The sequence below is a fragment of the Herpailurus yagouaroundi genome, unplaced genomic scaffold (genome assembly GCF_014898765.1).
Source record: "Herpailurus yagouaroundi ecotype Mexico unplaced genomic scaffold, PumYag 187, whole genome shotgun sequence".
In the NCBI taxonomy this organism is placed as follows: Eukaryota; Metazoa; Chordata; class Mammalia; order Carnivora; family Felidae; genus Herpailurus; species Herpailurus yagouaroundi.
The window spans coordinates 34,193,803-34,211,604 of NW_024412418.1; the positions used below are offsets into that span (position 1 = coordinate 34,193,803).

General features: G+C 43.6%; 1 long non-coding RNA gene across 4 annotated transcripts in view; it reads left to right on the top strand.

Annotated features, from left to right (window-relative positions):
- Window positions 1–17,802, top strand: part of LOC121043728 (uncharacterized) — a 54,629-nt gene that overhangs the window by 23,059 nt on the left and 13,768 nt on the right. For 3 of the 4 annotated variants that reach the window (XR_005797005.1, XR_005797002.1, XR_005797003.1), the window contains exons 4-6: window positions 6,612–6,709; window positions 9,158–9,321; window positions 13,939–14,166. This is a non-coding gene — a long non-coding RNA (uncharacterized LOC121043728). The remainder of the gene's footprint in view (window positions 1–6,611; window positions 6,710–9,157; window positions 9,322–13,938; window positions 14,167–17,802) is intronic. The other variant, XR_005797004.1, reaches the window with a different exon arrangement.

Below are 17,802 nucleotides of genomic sequence, written 5' to 3' on the forward strand. Positions count from 1 at the left end.
GACCTCACTCCTCTCTCACCTATCCTCATTTGTACCCAATCCTCTTGCCATGGCTGACCACTCATCCTTCCAGAATGTGCCAGCCTATAGCTACCACTCTCTCACTGGACAGTTGTTCCCTGGACTTCTTGGAACACCTTTCCCCCACTTCCTCCCTAAAACGTGCCTCCTATCCTCTGAACTCAGCACAAATGCCACTTTGTGATACCTTTCTAGACCATTCTGCTACCCCTCCCACCCCCCACCATCTCTTGCTGCCACCATGTAGAGTCAGTTGTTCCTTCCTGGGGGCTCTCATAGCACTTAAGAATGACCTGGCCATGATGGATTGTACCTAGTAATTTCTTTAAATGTATTTATACCCCTATTTAGACTATGAGCCCTTTGAGGACAATTGTGTAAACTTAAGCTAATAATTCTCTCTGAGATTCAGGTTCTTCATCTATAAAATGAGGATAGCCATAGCCTTATCTTCTTCACAGAGTATTGTAAGGGTGAAATGACACAATGTGTAAAAAGGGTCTGGCTCATAAGAGGCATTTGGTAAAGAAGACTATCTTTATGAATCTTGCTGGTAAGAGTGATGCCTGATGGGATAGGCTTCCAGAGATGTGAGCCCAGAGATCTCACGATCACCCCAGTGGAGTTCTGACCAGCTTTAAGTTGCTTTCAAAGAGACTTAATAAAATGGCTCCATCAGTTTCTCCACCTCTCTGCAACTGAGTAACTTTGCTTTGTTATCTTGCCTCTTTATAGCTTCATTTCCTCATTTGAAATATGAAGATAAAATAGGAATGTACTTATTTCATAAGGTTGTGAGAATTTAATGATACAATGTGTGTAGATATTTGTATTAGCTATTGTTGTTATTTATGAGTAAACACCATGGAGTAGCTGGATCTATGTTTGGGAGACACTTCTTAAATGAGTAATTACGACCTTAATGGAGCTACTTCAAGATAAAGTTCTTTGAGGAGATAGAACTTGGAGATTCAAATCCAGTGACATCAATGACTGCAAATAGCTACAAGGTTAGTTACAGAATCCCAGCCCAGAATAGTGATTCCTACCCTACTTGCAGGCTTGGAAACACAAGGATCAGCTCAAACCTACAGAAGACTAGGGAGACTTTTGTAGTAATGCCAAAAATGGTGCTATGATCCCCCCATGATGAGCAGAAGACTCTGACAGAATTAGTGCTTTGCTCAGAAGCTCTTGCTGACTGCCAGTCTTGCCTCACCCTCACCCCACCCTGCCAGCACAGTGGTTAAGTGCTGGGCACAGGAGCCAGTCTGCCTCAGGCACTTTAACAGCTTTGCCACTTACTAGCTGTACTTGGGGCAAGTTACTGAGCTTGTTTCTACCTGTCTTCTTGCCTGTAAAGTAGAGATAGTATCGGTACCAATCTCATTAGATTGTTGTGAGGATTACTTTGGACAAGATCAGGATTTGGCATATCGTAAGTGTTCAATAAATGTTAATTAGCTCTTTTTATTAGTTGCCTGCAGGCTACCCCACCTGCTTTCTCCTGGAACCAATAAAAATCCAGTTGGTTTGTATATCAAGATACCTCTCCCCTTCTTGCTAAGTGGCAAGAGCGTGATCTGAATGGTCTGTCAATGCCGGCACATGCCAGGTCACTTCTCACAGAAGAACAAAGCCCAGACTCCCCTTTCTGACACCCAAGTGTCCCCAACACAATCTCTAGTGGCTTTCATCCTACATGCCTAACACCCCATCACATTTGGGCTCTTCCAAGTGACCCACCCAGCCCTGCCTTTCCCTTTTCCTGGGCCTTCACTCACCCTGTTCCACCAACCTGGCAAGATCTTCCTCACCCCACTCTGCCCTTCTCAAATGCCACCTCTTCTATGAAGCCCCTTTTGATTTATCCAATGAGATGGAACCGCTCTCTCCTTTGTCTCTTCCCACTTTACTTTTAAATGTTTATCTCAACCCTACTTCCTACTCTAGTCACCCAACACTTACTGAGCTGCAAGCTGCCTCGGGGATAAGGTTTTATCTTATTCATTGCTATATCCCTGGCAGAGATCCTAGCACGTAGGTTTTAACACATGGCATTTCCCCCTTTATCATATAGCCATTAAGGAGAATTTATGAGCTCCCAAACTTCCACGCTTTGAGAAAGATCAAGTTGTAGGAGACGGAAACAACCACCTAGCTGATGGTGGGACTTAGATGTTTGGTTTCTTCCCAAGCAGAGCAAAGATGGGGACTTAGTTTCAAGAGTTGTAAGGAGATGGTTCTGGTAAACAAGGATTGGGGAAAAAGTCAATAGAATATGTTATTGAGGTTGCCTCTTTGGGCATTAGGGGCCATATTCCACCGGAAGCTCTTTTTTTTTTAATGTTTATTTCTTTTTGAAAGGTGGGGGGAGGGGAAGAGAGAGATAGAGGGAGACACAGAATCTGAAGCAGGCTTCAAGCTCCAAGCTCTCAGCACAGAGACTGACACGGAGCTCGAACTCATGGACCATGAGATCATGACCTGAACCGAAGTCAGACACTTAACTGACTGAGCCACCCAGGTGACCCTCCACTGGACGCTTCTGAATAGCATCCAGAACACCTCTCAGGATGATTCATCTGAAGGACAGGTGGCTGGGGAATTTACCTTCTGGCTCACATGTACCCTCAGTTAGGGTCTGCTCCCGTGAGGTCATGAGCTCCTCTGCACTTCCAGGCTCTGCATATGTAAAGGCCAAGAGGCTTCTCGTGTAGCTGGCAAGGGCCCTGGGGCAGAAAGTGAAAAGATGCACAGCACATGGTTGAGGAGGGACCTGGGTGGTTTGAGGAGAGTCTGAGTTTGCGCTAAGTGTCCACTGAAGCTGTGACTCAAGTCTGAGGTGGTCTCAGAGAGTGTGATGTGGGGCACGGTCTTGGGTGGAGATTCCTGGAAACAGAGTGGAGGCGGCAATGGGAAGTATTCGGGACAACAATAACTCTAGAAGAGTAAGGGAGGTGGGATTAGGCAGAAGCAGAAGTGAATGCTAATCACTAAAGCACCAGGGGTCTTCTGCCAGTGCCAGAAGGGTCTCTGAAGCTAGGATGGCCCTTCAGAAATGTTTTGAATCAAGTCAGGGCACCTTGTCCTTGTTAGTGTCACATCAATCAGTTATTGAATGTGTGCTGCTCCAGAGAGAAGGCATAAACTGGGTTTCCCTCCAGTAGATGGCAACTCCAAGGGAGGGTCCCTGCAGAAGCCAATGGCAGGCAATGGTCTTAGCAGTTTGGGAAGGAGAACTTTGACCTTGGAGCAGGCATCCAGGTGGTGCCCCCCGCATCCACTATAAGCACCAAATGCATCTCCAGAGTCTACCCTTGGCACAGCTCAGATCAACTTCTGGCTCCCATTACCTCCTCTGTCAACTGAGCCTTTAAAGTGTTTTTTAGCTTCCCACTCTGAAAACGCTTAATGTAGGAGGCTTGCCTAAATAAACTCCAGTCACCACCGGCATTTTTAATTGACTTTTGCCATCTCCCTCCTCTCCCACCTGTTCTAGATTCCCGTCTCTGTGATAAGCATTGCAGCTACTCAGGGCTACATGTCCTTTGCAATGATGTAGACTTTCCTCTTGAGGGCTGTGGAGCTTCAGTAGCCTTGCTCACTGGATGTGCACTTGTTCATTTGCCATTTCCCCTGGGTACAGAAAACTGAAAGACACTCTTTGAATCCTCTTGTTTCTAGCCACATTCCTCCACATTCTTCATTGCTCCCATTTTGTAGCAGCAATACTTGTCCCTCCAAAGAACTCCTTTCTTTTTTTTTAACACTTTTTTTAAGTCTACTTATTTATTTTGAGAGAGGGAGAGGGAGAGAGAGAGAGACAGAGAGAGAGAGAGAGAGAGAGAGAGAGAGAGAGAGAGAGAGCACAAGCAGGGGAAGGGAAGAGAGAAGGAAAGACAGAAGCCCAACCAGGTTTTACATCATTAGCACAGAGCCTGATGGGAGTCTTGAACTCATGAACTGTGAGATCGTGCCCTGAACTGAGATCAAGAGTCACACTTAACTGACTGAGCCACCCAGGTGCCCCAAGAACTCCTTTCTTTACTGGCTGATCCACAAGCATGAGGAGCCCGAAGTGACAAGGTACAGGCATATCTTCAGTGGCACCCTTATTGTGCTCCCTGTTGGAAATGCTCTTTCCCTTGGAACCAGATCCTCTGACCCAGAAGAACCTAAAGTGTGGAGACAGGAAGCACAAATTCTGCAGGTTGGTCACTGGAAGTAAGAGGATTCAATTCTACTTTTGCCTCCTGGACCCTTACTTTGTGGCCCTTGGAGACCACAGCAGGCTCAATAATGGCCTGCAATGATATCAAGTCCCAATTTCTGGAACCTATAAATGCTACCTGATAAGGAAAAAGAATATTTACAGATGTAATTAAGTTAAGGGTCTTAGCCAGCTGGGCCCTAAGTGCCATCACATGTGTTCTTATAAGAGAAAGGTAGAGGGGAAGAGTTACAGACAGAAAAGAGAGGCAGAGACTGGAAGATGGGGACACAAGCCAAGGACTGCTGGAGGCCACGAGAAGTTTGGAGAGGCAAGAAATAATGTACCCTAGAGTTTCTGTAGGAAGCACAACTCTGCCATCACGTTGATTTGGGCCCATTGATATTGATATCAGACTTCTGGCCTCTAGATCTGTGAGAGAATTAAAATCTGTTATTTTAAGTCATCAACTTTATTGGCAATTTGTTACAGCAGCCACAGGAAATAAATACAGGGACATGGTGCTATACGATGTTCTGGTTTATTCTTTTTTTAATGTTTATTTATTTATTTTGAGAGAAAGAGAGCACGTGCATGAGCAGGGGAGGGGTGGAAAGAGGAGAGTGAGAATCCTGAGCAGGTTCCACCCTTAGCATGGAGCCAGAGGTGAGGCTCGATCCCACGATCATGAGATCATGACCTGAGCCAAAATCAAGAGTTGGAAGCTTAACCAACTGAACCACCCAGGCGCCCCTGGTTTATTCTTATACCACATACTGGAAACAAATAGCTTAACCTCTCAGGGTTTCTCCCCAAAGTGGTACCTAGCTCGGTTTTGATGTACCATTCTATTGTTCCAATAGACATGCATTCTCTGATTCATCAACAATACTTGTCAGGAAATAGATCTTTATAGTAGTTTTGACGATAGCACTTCTGAGCTCAGCAGATTGCAAGTTATGAGAGTCAGTGTGAGTTTACATGAGAGCCTCTTCTCCTGGGTGCAGAAGGCCCTCACTAGGCTATTGGTAGACAAAGGGCAAATGAGACATTAAGTCAGAATCGATCTCCTACTTCCTTCCCTTTCTCTGCAGAATGCTCAGATCAAGCAGATTTCTGATTTTTAGCTATAAAAACATGCCTGATAGTAGCAGCTTTAGTTATAGAAGTTTATGCTTTGCATATGTTCTATTTTCTACCCAGGTGTCTTGCTGAATTTAGGAAGTATAAACATCTGAACCTCAGCAGGACCTTTTGTTTTCCCCTCTTCTTTCCTTCTTTTTCCCCCTTCAATGTGGAAGGATCATTATAGCTTAAATCTTCCTCTGCAAAGCAAAATAAGTCCATTTATTCTCCTAGCCGACAAGAGCCTGGGTCTGCCTTCCTTTCTGTAGCTCTGAGTGCATGTTCTCCTTGGCAAGGAGAGAAAGAAAGGCTATTGAGTACTTTTTTCCCCGTCTGTTTGATAAAAAAGCATGTTTGTTTTTGTTCATAGATTTAAAGCCCAAAATGGGCCAGTACTGTAAATAAAACATGCGCTCTCATTTGAAAAATTTATTACAAGGAATTTTGTTTATGATTTCATCTTCTCCAGTAATAATTAATTGGAGGTCTTCTGTGGTCCCCACAGACCAACAATCATTCAGACTGTATGAAAGGATCATCCAACACAGCCTCTCTCCTGTCTCTCATCCATAGCCAGAGGAGCAGTGTCTGGGTGTGCTACAACGTTAGCCTGCTTTGGAGAAGTTCAGTTTATGATGTGACTGGCCTGTTCCAGTGTTTGGGGCCTATTTACAAGTCTGTCTGTGACACTGAAGTCAGAGCACCTTTTCAAGGATGCCTCAGATAAGGAAACTCTTCCTTTACACTATCCCCGTAGTTGAGAACCACACCCCATTTTACTTCTCGAGTGCTCAGAATGAAATTACTCAACTGTTTGGTTTAACAAAGGAAACACACATGTATACCCCTATCCACACAATCATATAAATGATAATACCTGAAAATTGGTGAGTATATTCTATGTACTGGACACTCTGCTAAGAGCTTTTTACATGAATGATCTCAGTTTCATAAAACAACTGTTTCAGTCAGGACAGGCTAGGTTATGACATGGTAACAAACAACCCCGAGATTTCCGTGGTTTACGATGACAAAGCTTATTTCTCTCTCTTGCTACATGTCCATTTATGTTTGTGGGAACCCTGTTCCATGTCACCCTCACTCTGGGTCCCAGAAGCTAAGCAGCCCATGTCTGGAACATTGGCAGAGGACAGAAAAGTTCCAGAAGATCTTACATCAGCAATTAAGTGGCACTTATCACTTCTGCTCACGACTTGTTGGCTAGGACTAATCTCATGACCCTTCCCATTAGGGAGTGAGGAGGTACAATCTGACTCTATGTCCCACAAGTCGCGATGTGGCAACTGGAAATGTTTACTGAAAATGGTAACCACACAACAACTTTGTAAGGTAGGTACTCAAAGTTTTTTTTTTTCCATTTTATAGATTTGCTGATTACAGATTAGGAAACTGAGGAATAGGGAGGATTTGTAACTTATTCTAGCTCTTGCATCTAATAACTGGGGGAGCCAAGATTCAGACTCAGGCAATTTGAAAGCATACTTCCCCCACCCCAACACATGCACTCATACGTGAGCATGCACATGCTTAAATACACACACACACACACACACACACACACACACACACACACATCCCTAGGTGCTAGTAGTTAAGTGATCCAGGAGCTGTTAGGTCACTGTATCCTGAAAATGCATCCAGGAGTGGAAATACAGTGGTGAGTGTGAGCCAAAGTCCTTAGAAAGAATCGAAGGTCAAAGCAGGGAAACTATGCTTAGTCACTATGTCCAAGAGGCAGGATCAAGGCCAAGAAGGAAAAATAAAGAAACTAAAAGCCAAGGGTCAAGAACAGGACACACTGAAATGGGAATATGGTTGGCAGCAGACAGGGGATGGTCTAGTGCTAGATGTTAACCACACAGAGGCCTTTGTATTTCTGTAGCGTGGGTGGGCTTGGCTGGGTTCAGGTCTAGGGAAGAAGCAGAGCATGACGAATACTGCCTCAAGGCTGATCCTCTCATCTAATTCCTACTCTCACTGGGGGAGTGTGTCCTCTCCAAATTGGGTGGGAAAGAACTCAAATATGGTGGATAGAATCTTCTTTGGAAGCCAGACTTGGCCATGTTACTGCTTTAGGAGTTTGTCTTAGGGATTAGCCTTTTACCTGGGACTGGTCTGATCCCTTGTCATAGGGATTTATGGCAGAGACTCGGCTCTTCCATGATTCCCTTTCTTTCTGACTTTACATCCTTGCCTGCTTGCGTCTCATTCTTGTTGCCAGCCAAGGGTTTTTTGATATGTGTTTGGCAAGGTCCTTCCTGAAAAGGATGATTGAGAGTTTAATGAAGGGACTATTGACAAAGGACCAGACAAGGTTAAGGCAACTAACAAGGATGACGAGGTGCCCTGAGTCTAGCAACTTTGGGAGGTGTTACCTAGTAGAGGGAGCAGTTTATCAGACCCAGGGAGAGCTATGGCTGTAAGAGAGACCTCCTGATAGGGGTCAGATCTTAAGTAGAAAAACATGGTAAGAAGGGAGCTGGGGAAGTAAGTGCCCCAATTTCTCCCTTATTCTACATTCTGATCTACTGATGAACCTGAATTCAACCAAAAACCAAAGGGCAAGGGAATCTAGGTAATGAGTCTGTCAACCTCATATTCCCAGGGTACAGAGGGTAAAAAGGACAGAGAGAGCAAAAAATATCCAGCACATATGCTGGATATGGTTTTTGCTCTTGATGCTTCTGATGAGTCTCATCTCCTCAGCTCCACGACCACCATCACCCACTGTGGTCACTCCAAGTGACAGCAGCTGTGTGTGGTCCTTTGGCTGCTACTCTTGGGTCTGCTGTTTGTTCATCCATTAAGTCAGCCATTTGAAAAAAAATTTTTGAACAAGCTGTTATGAGCCACGTCCTGTTTAAGATTCTCAGAATCCAGTAGTGAGCAGAACCGAGTGCCTGCCCTCGTGGAACTTACATTCTAGCAAGGAAAGCTGATGATAAAGAAACTTACACAAGGCTATGTTACAGGTACACTAGCTGTGAAAATGAGGCAGGGCAAGAGAGAAAGAGTGATGTGAACCACTCTTTTAGGTAGGGTTATCAGGAAAGTACCCTCAGAAGAAACTGTCATCACACGCCATGCGCATAGAAATGCAATGGTGTGTGGTTCGTACACCATCTTTATCGTTTAGGAAATTTCAGTGCCTTTAGGAACAATGCATTACATTAAAAAATTGAAAGGACAAAGCTAACTAACAATTCAAAAGGGCTATTTCACAAAGTAAGAGAACGAGGCACTCTTTGAGAGCTTAGAGCTCATAGGAAGAAGTCCCTGCCCCAGAGAAATCAAGGGAGGCTTTGTGAAGGAGGCAATGCATTCAAGTTCCATTACGGATAGAGACATTGACTAGGCAGAAAGGAGCAGGGAGGACATTGTGGGTGGGGGAAGGGAAGCTAGTGTGAGCAAAGTTGCAGAGGTGACAATGAGTTATTGACAATGGGGGAGGATGGATGCAAGCTAATGAGTTTTGCAGGCTGCAGGCAAGGTTTCTACATATGCTTTGAATTACCCTGCAGCCAACTGGCATCAAAATGTGTTAGGGTAGTAGCTGGCGTAGTGGCAGAGTCAGGGCTAGGTTGAAATTTTCTCTCTGCCCATAATGAGCTGTGTAACTCTGTGCAAGTTTCTGAGTTTCCTTGAACGTCAGTTTGCTCATCACTAAAGTGGAGAGGAAGTCCTAATTGGGATGTCCATTGCTATGCTTGGATGTGAAATATTTGGCACAGTGGCACATAGTAGGCACTAAAGGACTATTCTTCTTCTTGGCCTAAGAAATGAACAATAAAATGTTCTACTTGTCTGGACAAAAAAGAGCAATTAAGGTTGAGATAGGAAGCCAGCTTTTATGGTCGTGGAAAGCACAGGCTCTGGAGTCAGATTGACTGGATTCTAAACTGGGCTTCTCCATTTTCCAACGAGTGAACTGGGGTAAAATGGTAAGTAACCTCTTTGGACCTCATTTTTTAATCTGTAAAATAGGATGCTTACAGTGACTATCATGCCTTGTTGTGAGGAGTCCATAGAATGCTAAAGAGCTTAGTGTGGTCCCTGGCACAGGGCAAGTACAGCTATTGTGTGTTTATTGTGATAACTGTCATTATTGACTCAAAACAATCCCTGCAGTGCTGGAATTCCCATCTGCACTGGATGAGAGCTTCCACCCGAGGCTGGGAGATGGTGGCTGTGGTGGGGATGGCAGATGTACCGCTCTCATTGGTGAGATGTGGAAGGATCCATTTCAATGCAGGAGAGAAGAGAGTGTGTGTGCAAGAGTGGGGAAAGCCTGTGTCCCAGCCAGTGCACCAGCAGCCCCACTCCTGCCTTAGCTCTTACCAAGCCCATGAATTACAGAGTTGGATACACTCTGGGAAACCACTTATTCACACGATTTTACCACCCTATTTAGAGAGGGACAGCTAAAGTCCAAAGATGGGTAAAGACAGATGATCTCTGATTCCATCCACTCCTTTCTCTTTGCTGGCACTGCAAGTGCATGACAAAGTCAGGATCAAAACCAGACCCACTGAGACTCGGGGCTGTTATTTTTTCCATCAGCATCTTCCCTTTGCTCCTTCAAAAACACCATGCCCTTTCAGAAGCATCCTTCCTGAAAGCAGCCACCTTAAATGTTATACTGCCTTCTCTCACTCTCCATTCCAGTGGAGGGGACTTGACATATCAGGAGGGGTGGGAGGAAATGGATCAAGGAGAAAGGAGGGACTGGAGTGTCCCCCAGTGGGAACCCCATTCCAAGGTCAGGCTCCAGAAAGGGCCTTGTATACTGTCACTTTGCCAACTCATTCGTTCATTCTAGAGTACTAGGAGATCTTTTCTGGTGTATTCTCATGGATTTTTAACATAGATGATAATGTCAGCTGTGAATAAAGACAGCTTTATCTTTTTCTCTTCCAAAGTCTATGCCTCTTATTTACTTTTATTGCCTTATTTCACTGGCTAGGACTTCCAACGTGTTGGACAAGGGTTATGAGAGCAGACATCCTTCCTTTGTTCCTGATCTTAGGGGGAAAATATTCAGTCTTTCACCATTAAGCATGATGGTAACTGCAGGGTTTTTTTGTTTTTGTTTTGTTTTGTTTTGTTTCTGTAAATTCCTTTTATTAGGTTGAGAGAGTTTCCATCTATTTTCAGTTTGCTGAGAGATTGTTTCTTTTTTTTTTCCCCTCTGGAGTTATTTTTTAATCATGATTGAAAAATTTTGTCAGATTGATAAAACCATATAATCTTTCTTCTTTAGAATATTAATAAGGTGCTTATGTTGATTGAGTTTTGAATATCAAACTGGTCCTACACTACCAGGATGAGCTCCATTGATCATGGCTTTACTATTTAATTGAGATTTGATTTGCTAATTATATGTTGAAGATCTGTGTGTCTATGTTCATGAGGGCTATTGGTTTCAAATTTCTCTTCTTGTAATGTCTTTGTCTGGTTTTGGTGCCAGGGTAATGTGGGCCTCATAAATGAATTGAAAGTCTTCCCTTCTGTTCTACTTTCTGGAAGACAGCATGTAGAATTGGTGCTATTTCTTCTTTAAATATTTGCTGGATTTGCCAGTAAAATCATGTGTAACTGAAGATTTCTTTTTCCAACTCAAGCTTTCTAATAGTTATAATAAAACTATTTATATGATGGATTTCATTTGTAGTGAATTTATGGTTTTCAAAGAATTGGTCCATTTCACCTAATGTGTCAAATTTATATGTGTAGGGTTGTCTTACAAATACTTACTAGCCTTGCCATGTCTGTGGGGTTTGTCATGATATCCTCCCATTCACTGCTGATATCAGAAATTTGTAGGGTTTTTTTTATCTTCCTGCCTTTGTTAGTATTGCTAGAGGTGTATTAACTTTATTGATACTTTCAAAGAGCAAGGTTTTTGTTTCACTGAAATTCTCTCTTTTTTTTTTTCTGGTTTCAATTTTATTTATTTCTGCTCTTTATTTTTTGTTCTTCTGCTTGTTTGGGGTTTATTTTGCTCTTTTTCTAGCTGCTTCATGTGGAAGTTTAGCTTATTGATTTGAGATATTTCTTCCTTGCTTCTATAAGCATCTAGAGCTATAAATATTCCTCTAAGCAATGCCTTAGCTGCATCTCACAAATTTTCATTTGTTGTATTTTTTATTTTTCAGTCAGCTCAAAATATTTTCTCATTTTTCTTAAGAATTCCAATTTGATCCATAGGTGATTTAGAAGTATGTGGTTTAATTTCCAAGTATTTAGAGACTTTCTTGTTATCTTTTCAGTACTGATTTCAAGTGTAATTCCATTTTATTTTATTTTTTTAATTTTTTTTTAAAGTTTATTTATTTTTGAGACACAGAGAGACAGAGCATAAACGGGGGAGGGGCAGAGAGAGAGGGAGACACAGAATCGGAAGCTGGCTCCAGGCTCTGAGCCATCAGCCCAGAGACTGACGCGGGGCTCGAACTCACGGACCGTGAGATCGTGACCGGAGCTGAAGTCGGACGCTTAACCGACTGAGCCACCCAGGCGCCCCTAATTCCATTTTAATAGAAAGGCACACTTTATACGATTCAATGCTTTCAAACTTGTGAAGGTTTGCTGTATGACCCAAGATATGGTCTATCTTGGTAACTGATCGTTGTAGATTTTGAAAATGTGGCCTCTGCTGCTGGGTGGAGCATTCTCTAAATGCCCGTTAGATCCGGGCACCCAGTGGTGCTATTTACTTAGTTCTTATACACCCCTGCTGGTTTTCTCTCTACATGTCCTGTCAATTACTGAAAGAGAAGTTTTGAAATTTCTAGCTATAATTGTGGCTTTGCCTATATTTTCAGTTTGGACCATTTTTGTTTCATATGTCTTGAGGCTCTGTTGGTAGATGTATCCACATTTAAAATCATTAAATCTTCCTGGTAAATTGACTCTTATCATAATATCCTTCTATATTGCCTATCATTTTCTTTGCACTGAAATCAACTTTATCTGATATTTTACAGCTACTGCAGCTTTTCTTTTTGATGAGTATTTGCATGGTATGTCTTTTCCCATCATTTCACTTCTAACCTTCCCATACGGCTGTATATAAAGTGAGTTCTTTGTAGACAGTTTTAGTGAGTCTTTTATAAAAATAAAAAATCCATTCTGAGAATCTCTGACTTTTAATTGGTGTGTTAAGACCTTTGGCGTTTAAATGTATTTATTGATATGTGTGGATTTAGGTCTCCCATATTATTATTTGTTTTCTCTTTGTTCCCTGTGATTTATTGCCTTTGTTTCTCCTTTTCTTTTTTTGGATTGTTTGAAAATTTTTAAAAAATTATTCCAAATTAGTTTAATTGTTGTGGTTTTGACTATTTTTTGTATATTTATATTTAGTGGTTATTAAGATATTAAAATATACATACTTGTATCCTCACAGTCTATTTGGAATCAACGTTTTCCACTACCAGTGTACCGTAGAAACCTTATCTCCACATAGGTTCCTTTCTCTGTGTATTTTATAGTTTTCTACATGTTATGTCTACATGTATTGGAAACCCCATCAAACAGTGTTATGATCTTTGCTTTCAGCCATCATATATTTAAATAATTCAAGAGAAGATCAATAGTTTATCATATTTAACTACATATTTACTATTACCATTGCTCTTCCCTTATTTGTGATATTCCAAATGTCTCTGTAGTATCATTTCCCTTTGCTTAAAGATTTTCTATGTCAATTATTTTAAGGCAAGTCTACTTGGCAACAGATTTCTTTATTTCACCTTTGTTCCTAAAGGATATTTGCATTTCTTTTTTTTTTTCTTTTAGTTTTTAAAATGTTATTTATTTATTTATGAGAGAGAGAACACAAGCAGGGTAGGGGCAGAGAGAGAGGTAAACACAGAATCTGAAGCAGGCTCCAGGCTCCAAGCTGTCAGCACAGAGCCTGACCCGGGTCTTGAACTCACCAACCACGAGATCATGACTTTAGCTGAAGTCGGACACCCAACCAACTGAGGATATTTGTATTTCTAAGTTGACAGCTCCTTTCTTTCAACAATTTAGAAATGTTGTTCTACTTCCTTCTCCAATGACCCAAATGTTGACACTTTTGTTATTATATGTTATTATATTGGATCATATGGTAGTTCTATTTTTAATTTTTCGAGGAACCTCCATTCTGTTTTCCGTAGTAACTGCACCAACTTACATTCTCACTAACAGTGCACACGCGTTCCTTTTTTTCTACATCTTTGCCAACACTTGATATCTGTTGTATTTCTTATTTTAGCCATTATGACAGGTATAAGATTCTATCTCACTGTGGTTTTGATTTGCATTTCCCTGATGATGAGTGATGGTGAGCATCTCATTTACTCTTGAGAACCCATTTAACCTCGTGGAGGAGGGCTGGCATATCAGCAGGTAGAATTTAAGTCCTAGGTTAGCCTGAACTGGATTTTTGATTGTTGTTGCCCTTTTCTGTTGGTATTGTTAGAAAAACAAGGGGTCTCAGTCTTTCTACTGCCCCTTCTCATCTCAGTCTGAATCATAACCAGAGCCTGGAGGCTTCTAATGTTTTTCAGGGACCAGATTTGTCATCAGATCCAAGAGGCAAACACTGCTTCGCAGACGTACAGTGGCAACTATACTGTGCACTTGCACATGAGATGGCCCTCTACCTGTTTTGGCAACCACAAGACAGACCCTTTATATACAACCCTGGGGAGTCCTCCCTTCAGGACATCTTTCCATTGAAATACAGAGATGATGACTTCAGCCACTGTGGTGAAGTCTCAATGGAGGCCATTCAGGTAACAAAACTAAAAAAATGTATGAATGACTCAGAGGTTTTCTAAGGTGAAGAACAGCAGGAGGGATAGAAGAGGGAGAAGAAAGAGATGCATGTGTGGTCCCTGTCTTGACTAATAAGTTGGGAGTGACGTAGAAAAGTAACTCGATGCGGGCTGAATTTTGTTCCTCTAGTTCCTGAGTCCTGATAACTGAACTATAGACTTAAAGAGTGTTAAAACAGGAGGGTTACTGCCCCAGAGATGGTCTGGGGAGAACCTGCCAATCAGACCAGTGTCTGCCTTCCACCACAGGACAGGAGAAAGGCCACACAGCTCCCAGCTTCTGCCCCTCTGAAGAACACCTGGATGGCTACGCCCACACTCAGGACTGGAGGGACTGTCTGGCCCCTCATCAGACTAGCTGAAGGCCAAGATGGGAATCAGCACAAGTGGGACACCTGGCCTCAAATCCCAGCTTGGCCCCCACTTACTCATCTCTAAATGAGTACTAATATGGGGGCACCTGGGTGGCTCCGTCGGTTAAGCATCCAACTCTTGCTTTTGGCTCAGGTCATGATCTCACATTTCATGAGTTCGAGCCCCATGTCAGCCCTTTGTGCTGGCAGTAGGGAGCCTGCTTGGGATTTTCTCTCTCCCTCTCTTTCTGTCTCTTCCCTGCTTGCTTTCCCTCTCTCTCAAAATAAATAAACAAAACTGAAAAAAATTAAAAAAAAAAAAAGAAGGGTAAGAAACAACCTTATTCTATTACTGATCACACATGGTACTCCTCCTTGTCAAGCCTGTCATAACCTCCGAATATTCAACACAGTTGCCAGAGAAGAAATGTGTCATCCTTGATCCAAACCAATATTCCAGCAAGAGAGTGGCAAAACTGGGACTAGAATCTAAATCTTCTGCTCTCCCGTCCACTGCTATTTCACTGGTAGCCCCTCGTCTTTCTGCTCCAAAACTCAGAAATAGAAATGGTAACCCTACATGTTAGCAGGACTTTATATCTCCTAAAGGAATTGAGAAATTTCCAACTGTTTTTCTCAAAGACCTGTAGGGAAGACAAGAACCCCTAACCCAAATGGTAAAAGAAAAAAACTGTGCTAGTTTTTGGTCTCAGGAGGGCTTTCTGGAGCATCAAAGAGGATATACACCCTGCTGAGAGATGAATCTCACATGCTGTAGTAACCCTTATGTGACTTTCACAGCCGGGACATTAGCCTGACTTAATTTTTTGTTTAATTTTTAAAATATTTTTGAGAGAGAAAGAAAAAGAGAGAGGGGGAGAGAGAGAACCAGCAGGGGAGGGGCAGAGAGAGAGGGAGACACAGAATCTGAAGCAGGCTCCAGGCTCCACACTGTCAGCACAGAGCCCAATGTGGGACTCGCACTCCCGAACTCCTGAACCGTGCGATCGTGACCTGAGCCGAAGTCAGATGCCAAACGACTGAGCCACCCCAGTGCCCCAGCCTGAGTTCAGTGTTAATATGTCAGTGAATGCTTTGAAATATAAGGCGTGTGAGTGCCCACGAGCGTGTGCAGCCCTGTGTGCATGTTGTGCTCATGACTCCTGACAGCGTGCTGTGCGCAGGGACCATGTCAACATGCATGTTTTACGTGCTGACCCCTGTGCATGCTTCCAGAAGTGTCTGAGGGCACATGGGTTGGTGTGTAATGCATGTATGTGTGTGGACGTATGTGGAGGTGACCTATCGTGTTTGTCTCAAAAGCCGCAGGTGTTGCGAGTAGTGCTATGGCAGGTGCCACCTCTTTGCTTCTTGGCTGACTCCCCAGCCCTCATTAATACCCACGATTGCTCCACAGCCTTCCCATCACTAAGCTGTCCCAGCATCTGGATGCCTGCCAGTTAGAAGCAGGGACTCCTGACATTATCCAAGGGATGCTCCATTCTGTCCCATCAACCCTGGCTTCACCCCAGGACCGAGAATACTCCCAAGAGCCAGCAAGGAGGAATTCGCAAAGTTCAGTTACTCCCACCTGAAATGTCTCTCCTGCCAGGCCCATTATTGGTGCCCCTGCCAGCCCCAGGCTCCTGTGCCTGCTACCTCAGCCCTCCACTGAGCCCGTACTAAGGCCAGGCTGGGCCACAGACTTCAGCCCAGACTGTGCCAGACATGGGCCCTCTGGCAGACAGAGATGTGACCCCGCTGAGAGGCATTCTTCGCTTTGGGGAGCGGCAAAGAAGGAATTTCATCGTCCAGGAGGAACTTTCCTCCTACTATAATTCCCAGGGCCTAACACATAATTAGTTCTCAATATATGTTGAGTAAATGACTGACTGACTTCCTGACCGAGTGTGGATAATGCCTGCTGAGGTAAAAGACTAGGCGCTGTTTGGGGACAGGGTTGTGTACTCTTTGGTTTGCATGTTCTACTTGAGGCTGGCATAGTTGGAGTTAAAATTATGAATGGGCTGTCCCGTCGAGGTTAGCATTTAATGAGCACCTACTGTGTGTCAAGCACGAGGCCAGACCCTCAGGAAGAATGTCACAATGTTCTGGAGTGACAGCTGTATTTGTTTGCTAGGGCTGCCATAGCAAAGTACCTCAGACTGGGTGGCCTACACAACCTGTCAGCAGGTTCCCTTCTGAGGGCCACGAGGGAACGATCTCTGCTGGGCCTCGTTCCTGGGTTGGTAGATGGCCATCTTCTTGTTGTGTCTTCCCATCATCTTCTCTCTGTCTGCGTCTGGGTCTAAATTTCCTCTCGTTGGGAAGTCACCAGTCATACTGGATAAGAACTCATCCTAAGGACCTCATTTTAATTTAATTACTTCCTTAAAGACCCTGCCTCCAAATCCAGTTATATTTTGAAATGCTGGAGATTAGGACCTCATGATATAAATTTTGGAGGGTACACAGTTTAGCCCACAATACACATAGATGCAGGTCGTTGAAGTGTCACGTTGTCCATGAAGATTGCTTTGGCTTTCTTCGAGAGAATTTGGTACTCCCATAATAACCGCTGTGCGAATTTTGTCATGGTCGTTATGTGTTTAAGCCGCTATCTTCCTTCTAGTCTGAGGACTCGTGAGCTGGGCTTCAAGAGTTCATACTCTGTGTCTAGTATCTGGCATAACACGTGGTGCCAAGGAGTGCAGTAAATCCTTGTTATATGGAAGGACGGATGGAACTGATGAAAATGGAACGGAAGAAAATCACTAGAAAACGCTTGTGGCGGATCCCATGGTCCTGGTAATAAGTCTAAGGGAGCAGAGAGGTGTTGGACAGGCCTCTCAGAGGGGAAGCCCTGCTCTAGGCTCCGTCCACTGGCAGTTAATCTTGCTTTGCAAAGAGGGCAACAGGAAGAAAGTGTGCCCAAACCAGGAATCTCTCCACCAGGGGAGAACGCATCGTTCCTGGCTTTTCGAGCTGATAGGGCCCATGACTCCTGAGGTCACGCTGGAAGAACAAAGAGACTCTGCACCAGGTCTTGTCCTGTTTCAGTCCTAGCCCATATCCCACTTACCCACCCCTGCCCTGGTTGCCACATTCCTTTCCTGGAATCAGTATGAGGGCAGCCAGGCAGGAGTTTTCAAATAAAAAACCCAGAATGGAGGTTGAAAATAGTGAGGGATGCTCTTCCTCCGAGGACTGACGCCCTGAATGTACTAGGGTCTTCATCGGG